This window comes from Setaria italica, chromosome IV (assembly GCF_000263155.2).
Source record: "Setaria italica strain Yugu1 chromosome IV, Setaria_italica_v2.0, whole genome shotgun sequence".
In the NCBI taxonomy this organism is placed as follows: domain Eukaryota; kingdom Viridiplantae; phylum Streptophyta; class Magnoliopsida; order Poales; family Poaceae; genus Setaria; species Setaria italica.
Genome location: NC_028453.1, coordinates 19,434,868 through 19,454,881, shown reverse-complemented (window position 1 = coordinate 19,454,881; position 20,014 = coordinate 19,434,868). Strand labels below are relative to the sequence as shown.

Below are 20,014 nucleotides of genomic sequence, written 5' to 3'. Positions count from 1 at the left end.
GAAATTACTAAGTTGCAGAATACGCACATGTTTACTTTATTGCTTGCCTTGTTTTTCAACATCCAAGCAGGCCAATCTCCAGTCAGCATATTGTCAGTCAGGTACCTAATAGTTTTCAAATTGAAATGAGGTTCCATTGGAAAATTAAAGGTGACACTTAACACTGGATAGAATGCCATTTGTTAAAAACATCAAGATAAAAGTTGGAAGTTAAAATAATAATCTCACAGAACTATCATCTCACAAATATTGCAGTGCTATCATTCCTCCACAATTTGCTGGAACTTGGCCTGTCAACTTGTTGAAGCTTATATCCCTGAAATTAGTACAATTTATAGTAATTACATAATCAGGGATTTTTGAAGTCTTTAGAACCTGAATGAATTCAGTATATAGAATAATCTGTTCTCTGCTAGTCATATTAAATTAAACAAAACATTTGTAAGCTCACTACCATCACTGTCACAGTTAGATTATATCAAAATAACTGTAGATTACATACCTCTGCAAAAGTCTCTAATTCATACACCATCCAACGACAGTATCTCTTTTGCTTGCCTACCCTTTGTCAGCTTTATTGAATACAGAAAATGAACATGTTAATTGGACAGGGAAAGTATATTCCTATGTTTTTGTGCATCTTTACATAGTTCCCACCAATTGTCTTTTTCCTGGACAGCAAGCAAATCCATAGCAATTTCAGTTCTTTTTTTGACAGCAAGGAAATCCATAGGAATCCGAGTACAGCAATCATGGCATACCTTTCAGAAAGTTTGTTCTTTTGTTGTTGCTTGCAGGAGAATCACCTATTTGTAACAGAAATAATAAATATCAACTTTAGTTAGTCCACACATGCATAAAACCGTCATGAGTAATTTCTCATAGAACTTACAAAAAGCTCAGTACCTATTTGGTGAGGACCTCTGAATATACTATATTCTTCGTGTATCTATCTGTTGTGTCTTTTTGATTGACCTCTTTCTTATCTGACATGTCGCTTTTTGTCTTCCTTTTTTTCCTTTTCTTATTTTTCTCTGGTGGCTCGTTTTTGTTGTCCTGCTTGTTGTCCTCATCTTCATCATCATTTTCAGCTGTTAGTATCTTTATGTTCTTGGCTGTTGTTGCTCTAGAAAGCGCGGCATATAATTGACCGTGAGAGAAAACCGGTTCAGGCAGGTAGATGCCTACATTTGGTATTGTTTGTCCTTGTGCTTTGTTTATTGTCATTGCGAAACTTAGTCTTACAGGAAATTGTTTCCTCTTGAAACGGAATGGGAACATCTCATCATCAGAGGAGCACAGCGGGATTCGGGGCAAGAAAACTCGTGTCCCATAATGTTGTCCTAGTACAATCTCTGCATCGATTGCATTTTTCTGGAATCCTCGTACCACCAATCTTGTGCCATTGCATAGTCCATTAGCTGGGTCGATATTTCTGAGTAGTATTATTGGACAGTTAATCTTGAGCTTCAGCATATGTGGTGGTAGTCCATTTGGGGTTAGTGTGTTTAGGAATTCCGGGGGATAGTAGTTATGTGGGTCATCTTCTACACTATCGAAGCTGTGATAGACCATCTCTTCTCCTTGGAATCGTTCAATCATTTTCAGATTTATGCGGTCTACACAGTCATTACGCGTGGATAAAATGGCTCTTGATGTGATGTAATTTGGATCCTCCAGGCAAGCGTTGTTCATTTGGTAGACGCTGTCGATGAGTTTATCAAGTCCGGAATCATCCATTGTGCGTGGAATACATATATTTTTGGGCAGACGTATCTCGCCTTTATCGTTTGTCTCTTCAGTGCCATTGCCGATGCGCAATAGGTATTCTGCAAACCATGGGTCATTTTGAGCCCTCATGTTGCGCACAAGCTTCATGTGACGCATGCAATTCCAGAGTTCAGATCTGCGTAGTGAGGCATCTACTATTTGTGATCTTGTACCCTTTCGTACAACCGGCAGAACTTGTCTAAAATCTCCCCCAAATACCACTGTTTTCCCACCGAATGGAAGATTTGGTACATCCATTATGTCACGCATGCTTTTGTCCAGTGCCTCTATTGCCTGCCTCTTAGTCATCGATGCTTCGTCCCAAATGATTAGCGATGCTGCCTGAAGTAGCTTGGCTGTCCCACTTTGTTTTGTGAATGAACAAATAGCCCCATCATCTATCCTTAGTGGTATTTTGAACCTTGAGTGCGCTGTCCTTCCTCCGGGCATTATGGAAGCAGCGACACCAGAGGTTGCTGTTGCTAAAGCTATTTTTCCTTGTCCACGGACTGTTGCAAGCAATGCCCTGTATAGAAAAGTTTTCCCCGTTCCTCCCGGTCCATCTACAAAGAATAGCCCTCCTTCATCTCTATCAATTGCTGTTAGAATTTCATTGTAGGCGGCCTTTTGCTCGTCATTTAGGTGTTTAGGCAATTCCATGTCCTCAGGGTCCACCTCGATGTTGGCTTCCTCGGTGATCTCCCTAGGTGTATTGTCTTTTGTGTCATTTTGCTCGTCGATCTCTAGAAGAGGAAATGATCGTATGTCTTTTCCCATCGATTGCAACATTTCTCTAATGTTGATTAATACCATCTGTTCGACCGTTCTTGCATTTTTGCAGTTTCGTCGATAGTCTTCCGACATTGCCTCGATGTGATTGTTCCATAGTGCACGGATATCGTGGGGCTCACAAAACACAAGAATCGTCGCAAATAGCCTTCGCAGTGAGGATGGCATCCGAAATAACTCTGCTTCCGTCATGCAATCATCTAACGTGTTGTCTGCCTCAATGAGGCCCCTTCTCTCTGCAGCTTCACGAAATGATGGCAATATTTTTCCATCAACTGTTCGTATTTCTTCGTAGCAGGTTGCTCCTTTCACATGGTTCAGGAGAACTCGAAGATAGTATCTTTCTCCTTCGGCTGGATGTGCTGAGACAATTCTCCCAACCTGGTACAACGTTTTCCTTTTCCTCTGTTGCCAAAACTTCCCTTGGGTTTGCCAAGTATAATGTTCTGGAAAATCACGGTACAGAATGCCTCGTGCTTTTTCATGTATTTTGTTTGCTTCGAAGTATGCCATTAGCATTGACTTGTCAACACCTTCGCGGTTGATAACTTCCGTTATTTCTTTTTTTCCATGGTATGAAACCATGTGCATGTTTGGAAGATGAAGCTGCAATTGCATGACTGGAGGATTTGTCTTGCTTAGTTCGAAGCCATATATCCTCCATAGTGCCTCTGGTGGTGTCACCCATCTCGCATCTCTGTATTGTCTAATCTCATCGATGTCTTCTTTTTCGCTTGTCTCATTTACACATACAGATGCACGGTCATGCCCCTTGTAGATGTATTTGTATAGGTATTTGACAGCTTTTATGCTTGAGCATACCTCGACATTTATATGGCAATTGAACATTTGTAGGAGGTAAGGGTTGTATGGGACTACCCACCTGTTATCTAGTTTGTGCCCTCGGACTATTTCATTGTGGCCGTCATCGCGTCGCCTGTATAATGGGTAAGAATCCTTGCCTTGAATGGTAGTAGCGTTAAATGGCCTTGGATAATAGTTCTTGCATGATTTTCGATTCTTCGTGCATGCACAGTTCTTATTCAATGTACCGCAAGGTCCATGCATCATATGTTTGATAACCATCTTGTACAACTCTGGGTACTTTTGTTTGTTTGGGAGCTCCGCCGAGATTAGTCTATCATATTGCTCTGGACAAGTAAGCTTATATTTTCCGGTCATTATAAGCAAGAAATGAGCGTGCGGTAGACCTCTCTTTTGGAACTCTACAACATAGGTATAGGCCTTCACCTTGCCTAGGATGTGCTCTTCTAACAACTCCTTTTTCATTTCTTCTAGTTTTGCTCTGAAAACACGAACAACAAGATCAGGGCGATCTTGTGGTGTTTGACCAAACTCAAGTTCATTCGTGATCTCTTCCCAGTTGGGATTGCATGTCATCGTGAGGAATATGTCCGGTTTCCCATATTTTCTAACTAAAGCCATGGCGTCTAGGTACCGACGCATCTTGTCTCGAGGACCCCCAATAAATGATGATGAAAGCACTGTCCGTTTTCCGACTGCATCTCCCCTGTCTTGTCCTGCATGAATGCTATCTAGAAGGCCTTGGTATAGATCCGCCCTTATCTCTTTTTGATGATTCCATATGAAGTCCAGTCGTGAGCTCTCAATTTTGATGTATGTATCCACGGCGAATTGTTGGAAAAGTCGTCCGCCGTATAGTATTGGGTTAAATATGTTTGGTCGCACATGAAATTTATAGCAGTAGTATTCTCTCATGGTTACCCACAATCTACCACTTGAATCTGTGTTGGACAAATACAATTGATTGTTAACGGCATAGGCAATTATTTAATTAGTATATTTAACTATGAAGGCTAATATTTGAATTAGTTACCTGGGTCATTGTTTTTGTTATTTTGATTAGCACGAGCTTTCTTTACATCTTCCGTAGTAATTCCAACCTTTGGGATATCGGCATGCCATCCCAATTCACCTCTTGGAAAGAACAGAGGATAAGACAATGGATCGTAGCATCCAGCGTATGATCGGATTCCTTGTATTTCGTTGTTGTTCCCATGTAGTATTACATTTCTGTCAAAAGTATTCCTCCATTCATTTCCTTTAACCCATATTGCAGCTACCTCTGATGTGATTGGTGCGTTGTATGTCCTTTGGTCCAATCTTTGGTCAAGGTTCAACATCACTCTGTACTCCTCAAGGTTTTCTTCTTGTCCCAAAGTCCTAAATTGTTCAGAGTATGGATTGTTGCGTAGAGTATTGGTTATAATGAGTAATACATGTTTGTCTTGCTCATACCTTTCCTTGCGGCAATAGCGGTAACGATGCTCTAGGGTTGGATCATCATCATAGAAGTAGAGTTCTAGATGCTTAGGATCTGAACCATCTTTTCCAAATGAGCGTATGTTGTGATATATTTGACCATGTGCTCGGAAGGTGTAAATACCGCTGTTTCTCATGGTAGTTGTATCTCTATCGAGGCGACAGTATAGAGAAGTAAATGAGAAGTGGCCATTGAAAAACCTTATATTCTTTCGAAAATGTATTGCATCAGAGTCATTGCTCGTCCATAGTCTCATGAGCTGATGTGGTGTCTCAAGATTTGCAAGTTTTATTTGTCCTTTTCGACAGCATAGGCCTTCAGGTTCATGGTGAAATTTCTTTGCATCGCAATATTTGCAATTTTCAACAGGTTTCAGCTTGTGTGTGTTGTCTGGTATGTTACTATAGACGAGGTCATATGGATCATTGATGTTTGAATGCTCGGGAACGGTTGACTCATTTTCATTTATTTGTACCTCCATATTTTCCCATTCTGCTATGATTCGTAGGATTAAAGAAATTAGAGAAGTACTCACATTGAGATGTGAAAATATTTTAACGTGTTTATCATACCTTGACTAGAAATTATGTTATCCTCCTCATCGGTATGCTCGGGAACGGTTGACTCATTTTCATTTATTTGTACCTCCGTATCTTCCCATTCTGCTATGATTCGTAGGATTAAAGAAATTAGAGAAGTACTCACATTGTGATGTGAAAATATTTTAACGTGTTTATCATACCTTGACCAGAAATTATGTTATCCTCCTCATCGGTGTCTTCTTCATATACAACTCCATCGTCATCTGCATAGAAATATGTGAATTATATGTTGTTTTCTATTGCATGAGAATATAAATTTAGTATATATCCTTACCATATGGTTCATCATCAATGATTGATTCATTTGGTTCTTCTGCATCCTTGGTGGCTGGACACATTGGATAAGGGATATCTGTCCATGAAAGATTATTATCATTGTAAAAATTGATGCATGTAGAATCTGATTGTGAGAGTCATATATGCAATTGGGAGTATTACCTTTCTTCATGTTTGTTGGCTGTTTTATAGATTCTAGATCATCTATGACTTTGGTGTTCGTAGTACAGTCTTCATCTGATGTGGCAGGTGTTTTTTCCATTATTTATGTGTCAACTTTTCATCACGATAGGCTAGCAATGCTTCTCTTTCTCCTGGTGTTACGTGTTTCCTTTGTCTTATGCTTGTGGCAAATTGAGTAACATTTTGTGAATTATCTGTTGCGATATTTGTAGGGTTGTCCATTGCAATTGAATTCTTGCTTAGGGTGTCACGTCGTCGTGCACGGTTAGCGTAATCTTGCTCTAACTTTGCTTTCTTTTGGTTTTGTTGCATGTTTGCATATCTTTCCCTCTCATGCATGCATTTTCTCTGTATTTTTTGCTGCTTTTCTTGATCAGTCATCTGTGAGCATTTTTCTCTTTTTTGTTGATGATAGGCTTCACGACGTTTTTTGAGTTTTTCCTGCTTTTCTTCATAACTCATCCGTGCATACCTTTCTCTATCTCGTTTTCTTCTCTGCTCTTTGGGATCCAAGAGTTGCATTGGTGATTCAAATGGTTTGTCTGCAAAGAGTTATACATTATATTATGAAGTTATATGAGATAGTCAAACATTAATTCTGTGTTTAATGGTTTGACGAAGATTTGAATCATATTCAACATACCAGGAGTTGACATTGATTATACAGTGCTCGATGGAGACAACTATATGTGTGTGCTATGTTGAGAAGGTGACCCACTTATAACTCCAATGACAAGTGAGGATTGCAGCTTTAAAGTCTTTTCTTTTGAGTTGTCTGCAAGTACCATGAAAGGGGTTTGCTTAAATTCAGAAAGGAGATGTATTATGCAATCTGTAACATAAACTTCATTCAAACAAACGAATTAGCCTAGGAAGTGAGGATTGCAGCTTTAAAGTTTTTTCTTTTGAGTTGTCTGCAAGTACCATGAAAGGGGTTTGCTTAAATTCAGAGAGGAGATCTATTATGCAATCTGTAACATAAACTTGATTCAAACAAATGAATTAGCCTAGGTGCATCGATTAAATCATTAAGGAAAACCATGGCATGCTGTTCTATCATTGTAAGAAATTTTGGAAACAACAGGTTGTCTTCTATGAATCTAACCTTCAAGTTTTCAGGATAGGCAATATTTGAAAACCTCTAGAGTTTCTTTCTACAAATTTTGACAGTAGGATTCTGTGATTTTCAAGTTATAAACACCGTCATAGCTGTAGGCTTCGAGGCAATAGTTGATGTATCCTGGGGTTTTTGTTAGGTGGATTGAAAGGGGCATCTTAATAAATTTGTGCTCCCTCCATTGCAAAATACAAGGCATTTTACCTTTACAAGTAGATTAAGGACCATTAACAGTGAGAAAACAGCACTGAAAAAAATACTGGATTGCCTTTGGTGCATGTGTGGCATGCATGTGCAGAATCATATATAATAAGCTCATTCTAGCTGAGTGGGCGATACACATTTATTATTATTATTACTACTTTAATAGTCTTTTCCACTTTCAATCCTATCTCTCTCGTCTGGCCAACCAATGACCAAGGGTGAAAAGAAACGTACAGATCTGTACCCTTAAGTTTTTTTTTTGCAGTTTTATGTGCCTTACTTATGTATTTATCAGGATTACGGAACATTAACTCTTAGCACTTTATGTTGTTTTGTGTTTCTCTACTTCCCATGCTTATCTACATGCTTATCTGTGTTCATAGTTGATTTTGATTCACTCAACAGGTTACTCTTTGTGGAAACCAATAACCTATTAGAGTTGAAATCACAGAATCTGCGATGGAGTTGGGTGCTGAAGTATGTATCATGCCTGATAGTTATTGTTAAATGTAAAGCTACAAATGACCAACAAAGATTACTGTCTCGATGACTAAATAATCTTAAACACAGAAAAATTGATATACAAGGTTTAACTAACACAACAGTAAGTATTGATATTCTTTTTTGTCTGAGAACCTTGCTTCCAACTATGAAGAGCTGAAGTGCTAAATTGAATTGTCCTAGGATTGCAGTGTTATACATGGGCTTCTACACTCAGGATTTTATGCGATAGAGTGCACAGGCCAAAACAAAATCAACTTTCTTCAATTACCTTTTTGAAGTTAAAGTGCAACTGTCCAATGTAAAGCATCCGCATGAACTGGCTATATGACCTGTGCAATAGAATGTTTAGGAATTGACAAAAGTGTTAAACTATTAAAGCATATTTAATAAAGAATGATGACCGAGAATGAGTTTCGTATTTTTCAATGAGTAGACATGCAACTCTCATTAGTTTTCAGAAATTTTCCCATATATCATTAAAAGCAAAGCTTCGCAACAACACAACAACAACAATGTCCAAAAATCGGATATGCCTGGTGAAAATTATTGTCAGTATAACAAAAGTAACAGCAGCAGATTTGAATCAACCAGTAGAAATTTTGAAGTCAATACTACCATTAGATATCCTATTATCATAATCTGGCAAGGATACAACCATAAACAATATCAGGCCAACATATTGTAACATACTATTTCTGAAATGTATAGTCAGAAATGAATCTTATAAAAGCATTACTGCAAATATATTTCTGCCAGATTACTTGTCCTCCAAATATAATCAGAAAAGCACACATGACATAAAATGGTCCTCCACAGCGGCCAAGCCAGCTTCTACGGTCAAATAGATTGACACAATTTAGAGGCCAAATAGCTTTGTAATAAGTAAATGCTTATGTACCTTTTGTCGATGGAGAGTAAGAAGCTGAACACGCTAGACCACACGAGTTGTTGGCGTCGATGGAGTGGATCTAAGCGTGTGTTGCTGAGCAGATTCTCGACGGCGAGCAGGACCTGGTCTCCTGGCAGTATGGCACAAACACATCAAAGATACCCAAACACGCAGCTATGTATACATGCAAGAAACCAACCTCGATTCCAATCCAGGTACGCCTCGATTTCGATCCGATTCGGCAACGAACTCTGCTGGAAGTATAGCCCCGAGTCACCCTCAAATCCGATCCGATTCGGAAGCCGCGCAGGCTTGCCGGAGATGGAGGCAGAGTACCGCATGGAGGCGACGGCGGCGCCGTCGTGGCCGTGGCCATCCTCCACGGGAGGGAGCCTCCTCCTGCAAGTGGAGGATGAGGAGACGTTCCTCCAGCCGTGCCAGCTGCCCCATGCCGCCATACATTTCACACTCCACGCGCAACTCACCGGGGGTTGAGGGGTAGGGGGGAGGAGGGAGGAGCGATGGGGCCCTCAGATCGGCGACGGGATGTCGTTGCTGGACATGGGGTGTAGGGCGAAGGTTGGATTCGGAGGGCTCTATCGCGGCGACGCGAGCGAACCGGAAATTCCCGGCGGCAGCGCCGGCCTCGTCGGCTGCTCCGGATAGACACAAAATCCTGCTCGTGCCACCGAGGAGCCCCTCGACGGAGCTGCGCGCAGCTAAAGCCGCAAGCAAGTCCCGGCGAGAAGGCCCACGGCGGCGCGACAATACTCGGCGATCACACGCCATCGCCCGCCGGCGGCTCTCTCCTCCCTCACCCGAGAAGCCCGGAGGGGAAAATGATCTAGGGTACGTCCGATCTGGCGCAGATCGACGCAAAGAAATTGGTCGGCTGTTGGGCTTTTGGGCTTTTTTGGGCCGCTTTTGTTTATGGGCTTGAATGTATAGTTTTGGATGCCAGTAAAATCTCAAGAAATACCTAGAATAATGTTGAATTATGTTTAACTCATGACTACATTGCTGACCAAAGTGCCTTTGTAGCGCACCCCATAAAAAGAAAGCAAACCCTGTGCTAGATTCAGTGCTTATAATTTTTTTTCCCTATTGATGCACAATCAATATTTGCCCTGTCCCAAAAAAAATTTCTGCGCTTGTCTGAATGTATATAACTCTGCTTGTTCAGTTTGTAGATTTTCAGGAACTTCTCTAACTAACAAGCAGCTGAAACATGGTTTTGTGTGGCCTTACAAGGAGCTTTCATTAAGATAGAGTTACTTTGCATGTAAGGACCAGTACGGTATACATAGCAGTTCAACAAATCCAACATCTCACTGAGCTGATGATACATATTAGAAATGAGTGAATAATAAATATTCCTATAAACAAAAAGGTCCAACGGTAATAATAGACCGTTTAAACATGACCTCATACATTCTCTGTGCTTGCATAACTATTTCTAACTTTTTGTAGCATTGATACAGCTAAGAAAGTCTCGAACACCGGTAGGCATATTGTCTTCACATTCATTCTCCTTGTAAGTTAATAGTTGTGCCATAAATTGCTTTCTTAGTTCATAGCCATCCTGTACATGCATATATGTATGCAAACAATTAATAATTAGCGTCATATAAGTGTGTAAATAATAAATAAAAATATTTGAAGTTCTTATGAAACTTGTTGGAGGTATGCCCTAGAGGCAATCATAGAGATGATGATATTCCATTTGTATCCATGATTTGTATATTGTGTTCATTGAATATCCATTAAAGGCTACTTGAATTGATTTGCAATTATGTGAATTGTATGTGAAACTCTTTACTTGTATGGTTATTCTAAAGTTGTCCCTAGTCGGAGTTCATGTGAGGACACACATGAATATTAGACTAGCACATGTATTAGTTGATGACTATGTTTCACAAGTCATGGACATGGACATGTTGAACTAATAATGTGGACACATGTGGAGACATGTGTTAGGACTGACCCAACACGAGAAGTAGTTCTCTCTTTAAACAACATATACGCTTTGTCCTTAGACCTGAGATTGTCGCATGTATTCTAGATGTGGATCGACCTACTTAGGGGCTATCAAACGCTACGCCGTAACAGGGTAGTTATAAAGGTAGTTTTCGGGTTTGTCAAGAAGCATGCTATGAGACATGGTCAATCAAGATGGGATTTGCCCCTCTCTGATTGAGAGTGATATCTCTGGGCCCCTCGAGTGATCGGATCCAAAAATGCATGGCCATGCTACGTACGGTTAAGAGTTAACCTACAAAGGGATTCCGAATCACAGGATCGAGAAAGAGCGGTCGGCTTGAAGCTAGACCAAATATCGTGAGGCAAAGGGAATAGCATGTATATTATGTTGTGATGGTTCGTCTGATATGATCTTCGTGTGCGTATAGGAGTTGGCACGTCTTGCTAGAGGCCGCTACCGACTATTGGGCCGAGTAAGAGTACTCGGGCCATGTCTGTACGTATCCGAACCCATAGGGTCACACACTTAAGGGGCTGGAAGCCCAATTCGGATCTGATCCGAGTTGGATTAGGTTTAGGAGTACTAATGGACCTCGGATCCAGAGGCCCATCAGGAACCTCTATAAATAGAGGGGTGGGGGCGTCCTAGGGTTTACACCTTTTGGCGGAACACACTTGCCGCGCCTCCCACGCCCTCGCCTGTTGCAACTCGCGGATCTAGCAATCCGGCTTGCGACGCTTCCTCCTTGCACGTGTGGATACCTTGGAGGTGTTGCGCCTGCAGCACTTGGACGAGCCGCCGACGAGCCACCGACGAGCCACGACGAGCCGCGGTACCGGAGGCCATCTTGCTGTGCACGTGGACGAGCTGCTGAGGAGCTGCTGGACGTGATCGACTACGTACGACTACGTGATCGTCTTCACTGCACCGACGCATATCTACATCTTCCGCACCAGTAGTGCGTCGAGTGGTAATCCCGTGATCCTTATACGGCAGTTCTTCCTGGTTATACGTGGTAGAAATTTTGATTTGCGCTAGCGTAGCCTACCTCGTATCCCAACAAAACTAACCTTTAAAATTGGCAACCTTAGTTCTTCATCTTTCCATATGCACATGAAGAGAGAAACAAGATAACCGGATAGTTCCCTGATAAGATAAGAACATCAAGAAATTCAGTGAGTATTATAATACATATATTTTCATAATATGTTCAACACTGAAGGTTGAACTACTTTTGCTTAAACAGATGTGCATGTTTTACTAAAAGAAAGAATTTGAAGACATAGTCTTCACTGTACAGTTTGTGTAGCGCCTTTTAGTCCTACATCTTACAACTTGTTTCTGGCATACAAGCAAGATGTGCAAAGACTCGATTGTTGGTAGAACTCACATGACAACTTACAAAAAACCTACAAGTTATACTCATGTACAAAAGCACCTAAGTTGCAAGCAAAGAGAATACTGAAATAGAAGAAGACAGCACAGTGATCCAATAATGATGGTAAATTGAACTTTAACAGGTAGTCAATCAAGATCACACAAAAATACTCAAAAGTTTATCATTCCCTTATGATGAATAAGGGCAGTGAGCTCTTCATAACTTAATCCACTGACAAGTTAGAGCAATCAGTCAGTATTTTCAGTAATGGAAGAAAGCACAGTTGAATGAATCGTCTGGACTACCCATCCATTGATTCAAAAAACTGCAGTGATGCATTTATCTTCTAGGAATCAGTCAGTAATTTTTTTTCTCTAAGTTCCTCAAAGAGAACAGGATACTCAATTCAGTAATGGAAGAAAGCACAGTTGAATGAATCGACTGGACTACCCATCCATTGATTCTCATTAGGCATTTGCTAATGTCTATAAAAAACTGCAGTGATGCATTTATGTAGAAAAACAGAGATTTGCAGTTATAGCATGTAAATAAATATGAAATGAAGTGCCAATGGAACTGTTAATCGTGAATAAAGCAGTTAGAAGTTACACTGTGAAACAGACTCCAACTTCTCTTATCCACATAATCATTTATTACTACTGAAAAATGATATTACTGTACAGTTTGTCTAGCGCCTTTTAGTCCTACATCTTTACAACTTGTTTCTGGCATACAAGCAAGATGTGCAAAGACTCGATTGTTGGTAAAACTCACATGACAACTAACAGAAAACCTACAAGTTATCCACATGTACAAATGCACCTAAGTTGCAAGCAAAGAGAATACTGAAATAGAAGAAGACAGCACAGTGATCCAATAATGATGGTAAATTGAACTTTAACAGGTAGTCAATCAACATCACACAAAAACACTCAAAAGTTTATCATTTCCTTATGATGAATAAGGGCAGTGAGCTCTTGATAACTTAATCCACTGAAAAGTTAGAGCAATCAGTCAGTAGTTTTTTTTCTCTAAGTTCCTCAAAGAGAACAGGATACTCAATTCAGTAATGGAAGAAAGCAAAGTTGAATGAATCGACTGGACTACCCATCCATTGATTCCCATTAGGCATTTGCTAATGTCTATAAAAAACTGCAGTGATGCATTTATGTTGAAAAACAGAGATTTGCAGTTATAGCATGTACATAAATATGAAATGAAGTGCCAATGGAACTGTTAATCGTGAATAAAGCAGTTAGAAGTTACACTGTGAAACAGACTCCAACTTCTCTTATCCACATAATCATTTATTACTACTAAAAAATGATATTGCATTTAAAGTTAATTAAAAGTATCCTGAGATTTCAGATATGGTCCAGAATGCATGCCAATGATAAGTTAACATAATTGATTCTTTGGTGTGCCTTGTGAAAAAAATATAACTAAGCAGTGCATCAAGTGAACTTGTGTTCAACCAAACTAACAGAAGTAACTTAAACATACAAGCTGAAAGCTAAACTGAACTGGCTGTCAAAATTCAAGAATTTACATGCAGTGTTACCCAGGTGCTAAAATCAAACTTCAACTCAATCCTGAGCTACCACATCTGAACAGTGCTTATAAGAATGCTTACCTGTTTTCGATAGGAACATCAGATAAAATTATTTGACGCCATAGGAAAACATCCTCACTCCATCTAGAACCAGGGCACACTTTTGACATGGCTTTTGGCAAAAATTCAGCAATACATAAAAGTTTCTTCACATATCTTGCATTTGGGTTGTATTTGTAAACAGGGTCAAGTGGAGTAGGGTCTAAAATATAGACGGTTCTTGTATCTTGGTTTAGTATAAACAGAATAAAGGTTTTATTGAATTGTATTATTGGTATAAGAATCTGCAAAATGCTATTTGTTAGAACAAGAGCAAGAGCATTAAAATGTACAAGAAGGCTAGTAGCTATAATCGCAAGAACTGTGCTTATAGGTTGTGCTTATAGGTATAGGGAAGTGATGTCTTACCAATTTGCATCTTGAAACACTATAATTAACACCAGGCCAGCTACAAACGGTTTCTGCAAGTTGTTCCACATCTAACTTTTTACGGAAGTTTGGGTGTCGTCCAAAATCAGTAATCATCTATGAAATAAAATAGTGGTTAAAAACCTGAGGAAAAAAAAGAATATATTTATATTATGATTATAAGAACATACCCAAAACCTCGTGTCTAGATAATGCTTTGATATTGTTCCTTTGGTTTTCTTCATCATTTGGATCTCGTCAAACATGAATTTTCGAATAACCAAATTCAAACAATCACGGTCCATGGGCAGATCCTCCTTCAGAATTTCTTGCAGCTTCCTGACAGTCAAGCTAATGGAATATGGCTTGGAGTTTCTCACCCATACTTTTCTGCATTAAGACAAAAAGATGGCTTCACACAGTGCAGACAAAGAAAAAATTGTCTTATTAACAGAATATGACAGGAGGAACAGTACACCAGAAACTTGCAACATGGTATATGGGAACACACAGCCAAATTACCATGAAACAGTTAACTTGCACAAAATTTTGGCTAAAAGGTCCCTGATATGTACAAGCAAGACCCACAGTAGCTCTACAAAGTTTATATCCATTCGGTTCATAACAAGGGGCAATGCAGCATGCAACATCTGATCATCATAAGTTCAAGAGAATAACAAAATGGAATACTTATGTTGTACATTGTATTATTCTATTAATAAAAAATATACACAGCAGTAATAAGAAGGTTCTTACTCCAAGGTCTCTGGACAATTAATTGATTTGATGTAGTCACAAAGGCCGCCAACTAACTCATTTTCACTGATCTTAGAAAGAATAGACATTAATGATTGGTATTTTGTTTCCTCTAATAATGAATCTGTTGCCTTGGTTTCTTTTTGGTCATCTGAACTTCCCAACAATGACATATTTTGAGGAGTTGTTTGTGCTGTGTTTGTTTTCCAACATAATAGAATGCCTGCTAACTTATGCCTAAAACAATTAATATCTTCCTGCATGGTACCAATCATTATTAGAACTTGTAAAAAATTAGCATGTCATTGACTTTATATTATTCCATAAGATAAAAAACAAAAACCTGTGTAATAGGATGAGATAGTGAATCTCCAGTCCAGTATTCCATAAACTTGAGCATGAACAGTCCACAAGATGAGCTGCATGGTTAAAAAACAATGAGTACTCCAAACAAGAAAATAAATAATCTTATATTTGTTAGCATATATTTTAGAAACATACCCATCTTTCTGCATTGGCTCTTGTACTTGTTCTGTGATTATCCATGAAATAATCTGGAGGTCTTTCCAGTTATGGCTAATCAAGTTTTGTTGCCTTCCAATTATGTTCAAATGAAATTGTAGTCCTTGCAGCTGTTAAATTATTAATAACAGAAAAAATACATTTAAATGTAGGATCAATTTATAATATCAAAGAAGTATGAATGCTGTAGAAACTGACCGTATCGGCAAGATCAACTCGGTTGGAGTCCCAACACAACGAGTCAAGTACTTGTATTTCACACTTCTGTGTGTTAATAATAGCCAAATACCAATGTGTTTCTTTGATATTTATTGGAATTAGAACCTAAAATGAAAAATTGAATTAGTACAAGACATGAACAGTTAGAAATTAAAATCTAAAAACCTTAAAACATGACAATTATAGAGATAGAAATTACCATTTCATGCTTTAGATAGTTTCTCACAATCTTTGTGATATGGTTACCATCTTGACCTACACCAAGCTTGCCATCCCTTTTTAGCATTACAGAAATAAAGGGATTCTCAAAATAAAATTTAACATCATTCCTACTTTCTAAATGGGCTTGATACTTTATGCAACATATATAAGCGCTGATGACCTACAAAGATTCAAATAAAAAACATTTATTACAAAAGAAAAAAATGTTAATCGAAGAGCATTCACTTTAAGTACTTACATCATCATTTAGGAATTTTTTTGGATCTAGCAAGCATGACAATTGAGATTGTGTGACAAAGATGTCATCTATCTTCACAAGTATATCAGATTCCAAAGATGATTCAATTTTCATTAGAGCACAATAGTCCAGGTCCGTCATTTCATAATCTGCAAGTAATAAAAAAATTTATGGGGATGTTAAAAGTTCAAAACAACAACACAGTGAAAAAAAAATCATACAAACATACCTTGTGGGAGATAGTCATATGTTTGATCAACTTTGAATTGTTCATGATGATTTTGATGTTTCTTGTCATCTAATAGAATTCTTCTGTCATTATCTGATTCAAAGTCAATCCAATCAGAACATGACACTTTCTCGGCTACAATTGAATTAATAATATAAGGATCTTTTTCCTGAAAAAAAAACATAAAAATGTCAAATCATTAACCAAACCACTAAATTAAATGAACAAGAAAAACACTAACCGGAGATGATGATGGCAGGGTGGTTGCTGAGGGAGGCGACAGTGATATGTCAAGATCATTCATCTGTTCACATTTTACTTCCTTCAAGGGCCGAGCATCTAAATCATAAACATGGCTTGATTCAATGTTATTACATGATGATGCCAGGGAGGTGGATGATCGAGGCGATGGTGAGAGATCACAATCATTCAACTGTTCACATTTTGGTTTCTTTAAAGGTCGAGAATCTAAACAATCAGCATTGCTTGATTCAATGTTATAAGAATCCATTTTCTGCAAAAGCGGCAAAATTGAAAAAACTCTATTCAGTAACAATATGGGATGATCCTAGAAACTTCATCTATTATGTAGCAGTTGATGATTTATGCCAAAATTTGAAACTTGTAGTGTATATCTGAAAATGAATAGTACAAGTAGAATGCTACTGGAGCAAGAAAATTTGAAACTTTTCTATATACCTCCAACTACATGAACACCTTACACAAGCCTCAGAACTGCAAGAATTCACATTTTGTATACTGGCTATATGAGTTGGATGGATATTGTTTCTCAACAGGACAATTTATACACATAGGAGAGATTTTAACAAATATATTACTCTATCGCTGTACAATCAAACAACATCATCCAGATTTGCCCATGCTCTACTGGAACATAAATAAGGGATCCCCATAAATAATCTTTTTGTTAAGAACCACTGATGGAATTACAATAGGCAGTACACAATATTTACATGGATGGATGGACTTATAGTAATTTAGAAGGAAGGGAGTATATAGTCCACCACAGCCGCCAAGCCAGCTTCTACGGTCAAATAGATTGACACAATTTAGAGGACAAAGAGCTTCGTAATAAGTAAATGCTTATGTACCTTTTGTCCAAGGAGAGTAAGAAGCTGAACACGCTAGACCACACGAGTTGTTGGCGTCGATGGAGGGGATCTAAGCGTGTGTTGATGAGCAATTCTCGACGGCGAGCAGGACCTGGTCTCCTGGCAGTATGGCACAAAAACGTCAAAGATAACCAAACACGCAGCTATATATACAGGCAAGAAACCAACCTCGATTCCAATCCAGGTACGCCTCGATTTCGATCCGGTTCGGCAACGAACTCTACTGGAAGTATGGCCCCGAGTCACCCTTGAATCCGATCCGATTCGGAAGCTGCGCAGGCTTGCCGGAGATGGAGGCAGAGTACCGCATGGAGGCGACGGCGGCGCCGTCGTGGCAGTGGCCATCCACCACGGGAGGGAGCCTCCTCCTGCAAGTGGAGGAGGAGGAGACGCTCCTCCAGCCGTGCCAGCTGCCCCATGCCGCCATACATCTCCCACCACGTGCGCAACTCACCGAGGGGTGAGGGGTAGGGGGGGAGGAGGGAGGAGCGATGGGGCCCTCAGATCGGCGACGACGCAGATCCGTGGGTGGCGCAGGCACCGTGCGGCGTGCGGTACCGGCGTCGGAAGCGGAGGTAGTAGGGACGAGGAGACGGGAGCGGAGGTCGGGGGGATGGATGGGGGGGCGGCGTGCGGTACTGGCGTCGGAAGGGGAGGTAGTAGGGACGCGGAGACGGGAGCGGAGGTCGCGACGCCTCACCGCCGTCCCACCGCCGTCAAACTCCCACCCCGCGCGCCGCTCACCGGGGAGGCGGGGTGGGTGGGGTGTTGACAGCGCCGCGCACCGGCGAGGCGGGGTGGGTGGGGTTAGGGGGGGCGGCGGCGTGGGGGGCGGCGGCGTAATTTCCATTTAAAACCCCTCTCTTTCCTCCTTTTTCAATCCGACACCCAGACTCGGACTGCGGGTTGATTACACAAAACATCAGGGGTTTTTCTGCAAAAATACCACGACGTACGAAAAATATGGCAGAGGCGTTACTTGCTTTAATATTAGGTAAAGATTTAATCTAGAAATAAATCATGAATACGATCAGATAGCAGATTAAACTAGACATGTCTACACAAGATCTAGACAAGTCTATCATTGCAAATAGAATCACACATTCTACCATACTATCCAGCGCTATCAGATTACAACAGATCATAATAGCTAGTATGGAATACATAATTTGAGATAAGAGATCGTACGTTTCTTTCTTGATGAAGACCGGCTCCTGGACGACTACCGGGTACAGCAGGCGACGACGATCAGCAGCTTGACGTTATTCGCGACGGCGAGTGACGCCCGAGTGATGAAGAGATAGACGAGCTGTGGTGAAGGAGTCGACGAAGAACTTAACGAAGTGGAGGAAGCGATCAAGCAGTCGCACAGAGCGCTTCCCAAAAACCTTATTCGCCCTCTCCCAGTGCAGGATCGCTGAAGACGACGGTTCCGGAGACCTGCTCTCCCAATCGCCGGTGCACGCCGACAATCGGGATGGAGTAGACTACGGTGGCGGCGCAGCAGCGACAGGAGGCAAAAACCCTAGCTCGAATAGATCTGTTTTTGGTAGAGGCCGGTAGGTCGCATATATAAGAGAGCCCACGATTCTCACGTCACGATCGTAATCTAAACCGGTTAGGATTCCATATATCTCGCTGACTTAAAGACCAAGTAACCAAAAACTAAAACGGCAAAAGGAAGCCGCACCCCCGCAAGGCAAGGGGCCGGATTTCGGCGGACCATTCACGCAGGTGCCGCGCGCCCGTGCCCACGCCCTTCGCCCAGCCCGGCGTGGCGTGGCGTGGCGTGGTGAGCGAGCGCACGCGTGTGGAGCTCTCCTTCTCTCCCCACACACATAGCTTGAAGGAGTGGAGACAACTTCCATATTTAAGTTGATCATCCCTCCCCTCCACTAGCAATGTGGGACTAAAGACTTGCACCACTCCACCTCTTGCCCACATGGGCCTTTGAGATTTATTTGAAATTCTGAAATTACTATGGGCTAGGCCCATTATTTCAGCAATCCCCCACCAAATCTCAAATGCCCATCAGAGATTTTGCCTGTTTCTCACTGCTGTTTATATACTAGTGTTTCAGCGAGGACTGTTAAGTTGAATTCTCGCCTAGAGCTTCAAGCTACATTCATCCACAACTTGAACAATGGACTAAGCCTTGAATTGCAAGTTTTGTGCAGACAAATTTCACTCAAAGTCGGGACTAGTACCTTGCTGCCTATAGCCTACCCTGCGGGTGGGGCATATAGGTCGTACCCCCTGGTCTCTTCATGAGCTTAATAGAGATCACCCAAGTCTCACAGACTGCGACCTTACAACAGTCGGGCTCATATAGGTATATTTTTCTAAGATGTTCTGTAGGGCAACATCTTTGCTAATTAAAGCCAACAAAATATATTAAGGCAGTAGCTAGCCTGCCATGCAGTGGTTTGAGAGTGTTGCATCATTTCTGGAGTGGGTTAGTAGGATACTCTCATGCTATCCAATGGCTTGTTCTTCCCAGATCCTACTTCACAGGATCTCTGATCACATAGGTTGGGTTACCACCATGGTGTAGCTCATATGGGTCTCATACCCATCTCCTTTGATGCACTGTCTATCACATTACGTGACAGCCCCTTTGTGAACTGATCTGCAAGGTTCTTATCAGTTGAGATGTAATCCACTGATATTACCCCGG

General features: G+C 40.7%; 1 long non-coding RNA gene across 1 annotated transcript; it reads right to left on the bottom strand.

Annotated features, from left to right (window-relative positions):
• Positions 1-451: 451 nt before the first annotated feature.
• Positions 452-16,340, bottom strand: LOC111257124. Its single transcript, XR_002677535.1, has 3 exons — positions 16,330-16,340; positions 762-778; positions 452-671 (listed from the first exon to the last, which is right to left on the bottom strand). It is a non-coding gene; the product is annotated as an uncharacterized LOC111257124 (long non-coding RNA).
• Positions 16,341-20,014: the final 3,674 nt, after the last annotated feature.